Raw genomic sequence first — 3,632 nt, 5'->3', positions numbered from 1 at the left:
TACAAACTCAGAATATTCTCCACTTCACCTCTGCAATATGGAGTTTTACACATTCCCTCTGAAGCCCTGCTTCTGGTTTGAAGTGCTGACACCTGAAGTAGGCGGACGTGTGCTCACCACTCACTCCCTCTTATCGGGGACACACAGGCAGCTTCCTCACACAGCAGACTGGACCAGAGCTGCCACTTTTAACCTGCCTCGTCAGACTAGTGCTGAGGTGTTTTCATATGCCTCACGGTGATTCAAAATGAATTAGTCCTCTCTGTGTACTACATGGACTGTATTGGTACTATGAGTTGCAGTGGCAGGAGAGGATTCTGAGATTAGGGAAGACAAACTATCCGCAGCCCGCATTAAGTTTATAACAAGCATTTTGACAGCACATTTTCTTCTTATGTTAGATTATTTGGCAGATCAAATCTCCTCACCATTATGCCTCAGTCTGCTCTCAAGCAAACTGTCATGTGGTTTAATTAAGGAGTCAACATGTGATGCAAACTAACTGCAAGAAACAATCGCAACATTTTACGACTTCAAGGTGAGGAATATTGGCATTTGAAAACCATGAGATGACACATGCTTGGAAATCAGAGTTTTAGACCTCCTTTATATACAACTGGAGCTCTGAACAATGGCTGGTTTCCAAAGTGCCACTGAGTTCACCAACCCACCACCACCTACTGGTATATAGCTGGTGGTAATTTCCAACCCAGTTAATAATAGAAGAGGAAGTATTTTGATTCTAAACTCTTGTATCAGCAGCGGCAGATCTGCATTATAAATCTTTTTGAGGATACATATTCCGGTCCTCCAGGTTCAACACCAAGGTAATGTTTCTTGCTCTATATTCATCATTTAATTATTGTGAAACTCAGTTCAAAAAACATAAAAAATACTGTGAATGCAAATTATTAAAAACATATTTTCTCTTAAGTAGAAAATCCGTATTTTAGGGGATATTCAGAGCCACTGCTGATGCAGATTTCTGTCATTTAGCACTGGCATTATGACAAACTTGACGACGATGCCAAGTAGGACATTGTTAAAGCCAACCTGTGTCAAATAGCATTTGCTATTTTTATTTTTAGCACATTTTTAATGTGACTACCAGATGGGTTTCTGCACGGAGCGTGCAGTACAATGACCCCATGAAGTGTCCCTTAGTTAAACAATCGCTGGACAAAAACTGTAATCTGTATTGTCTTAAATCATTAAACCAGATCTATTTGGTATTCAATATAAACACTAATTGATATTTGCAAATTACTTGACCCATGTCTGTTTTCAGCACAGTTGGTGCAAAAACATTACAGGTTACTATTTCTATTACCATTTTCAATGTGTACTTTTCCCTCAGTTTACTAGCATTATTTAAAGTGGTTCCTCTGAAAACATAAAGAGATTAAACAGATTAAAATAAATCTATTATCACTATAATATAATGTTTGCTCATAGACATTAATGACCATGTTCTTGTTGTCAGGGGGATTCACAGCCTGAGTGCTGCTGAGTCATACATTCACACATGGCAGCACACTGCCATCATCTGGCTCATGGAAAGCAAACCCAAACACTGCCAGGGAAGTACAATCACTCAAGTTGTTGAATGAAGAAACACTGTATTCTGGATCTGGAATGATTCATAGTCTGTTGTTTGATATATACTTGAGTTCAATTCAAGGTCTCCATACTTTTATTTGGGTTCATTTTTGAAGGATTTAAAAATACAATTATTAAAGATTTAAAATAATTGATTTATATGTATTTGAAACAAGGGTACAATAAGAACCTCTGAAAGTATGTATAGTTCGACTCATTCAAGTCATATTCAAGTATCTTGAATATAAAATGTTCAATGTTCCTAACACCTGTAATCAGTATTTTAGAGAAGTGATTCATGTGAAAATAATATACACTGCTCCTCACATATATGGACTTAAGCGCAACACAAATGTCCATATCAAATGTTAACTATATATACACATGACTAAAATCTCCTGCTGTCTGTTTTTCAATCTTCTGAGAGGCAGGCTCCACTGGGAGACATCTGTTTTAAGTAGCTTGATGGAATAATGTGATCAGTTCCAGCGGATTAACAGTGACAATGGTGGTGACTGTTGCAAACTTGCTCACACTGGGAACTCATTTGACATGTCTGTTTCTGTCAGCTGACAACGTTTTCCAGTAACTGCAGCTGCTCTACATCCAGGATTCTTTCTGATTCAACTTTTATGGGACTTTTGTTTCCAAACGCTGGCTGGGGTGCCAGTCTAATTTTGGAATCCTAACAGTTTACTGACTATCATGGCCTGCTGCCCATAACATTTTTTGTTTATGATTTGTGTTACTTTAAAATGTAATTTGTGAGTTAATTAAACTTAGATCTGCATCTACATTTGATTTCATTACAAAGGATATCATTCTTATCCCGGAAGTTAAGCTTTCGGTTTGTTTTCTGTTAAGTTATGAGTGATGGATTTTGCCACTGGTGATAATGAAAACCAATATGAATATTCCTACGGTATAAAGTTTCTATAGGCTTGAAGTATGTATTCAATGGCACCATTTCTCAATCTTGGCATCATGACATCACATGAGGTTTGCTCATACGCAGGCAGTCAACAACAACAAAAACACAAGTACCTACTGTTTTTTTAATTTTTTTTATAAATAAAATCTCAGTTGATATCAGTTAAGGTTGACTGGTTTCCCTATAGGCACATTGAACAACATTATTTGTGTCAGTGGGTCTGTGATAATAGTGCATTTACAGTGACCTAATTGCATTTCATGGTTATTTGTGTATTCAAGCAGATCACCGTAACTTTCCTCTGATATGTCCACAGTGTGTATGTGGAAATCATTGTGATTGTAAAGTGACCTTCCCATACAATGTGTTTTTAAATCCATTTTTATCTACAGTATTATTAAGTTTGGCATATATGATTCACATCATTTTGTGAATCATATATTGTTAATAGTATTTCTTAGAGGTGGAAGTAGCTAAGTAGAGTTACCAAAATACTGTACAATTTTAAGATACATGAGTATTTCCATTTTTTTCTACTTTATATTCCCACTTCACTACATTTCAGAGGCAAATATTGCACTTTTTACTCCACTTCATTTATTTGACAGCTTTTAGTTAATTTGTAGATTTGGATTTTACCTATCAAAATATAATAAACTTCTAAAATATGATGCATGCCTCACTGCTACAATATTAAAAATGCTGATCAAATGACAATGCATAAGCACTATATATATATATATATATATATATATATATATATATATATATATATATATATATATATATAATAATATATTAATGTTATTATTTATAATGAAGTTAAAAGTTATTAGATATAATTATAATAAAAGCAGGTCATTCTGGGCTGCTTTTTCTTTTGATACTTTCGGAAGGCAACTTTTTATTTATTTTTAGGCTATTTAAGGTTTTTGTTAAATAACTTTTACTTAAGGAACATTTTCAATGCAGGACTTTTACTTACAATGTAGTCGAGTATGTTTACAGTGTGGTATTAGTACTTTCTAAGGATTTCTATTCTATAGAATCTGAAGACTTCCTCCACCACTAACTGACAGAGTAAATGTCCATAAGGTCCATT

Source organism: Perca flavescens, chromosome 6 (genome assembly GCF_004354835.1).
Source record: "Perca flavescens isolate YP-PL-M2 chromosome 6, PFLA_1.0, whole genome shotgun sequence".
Lineage (NCBI taxonomy): Eukaryota > Metazoa > Chordata > Actinopteri > Perciformes > Percidae > Perca > Perca flavescens.
Note: the sequence above shows the minus strand (reverse complement) of the source record.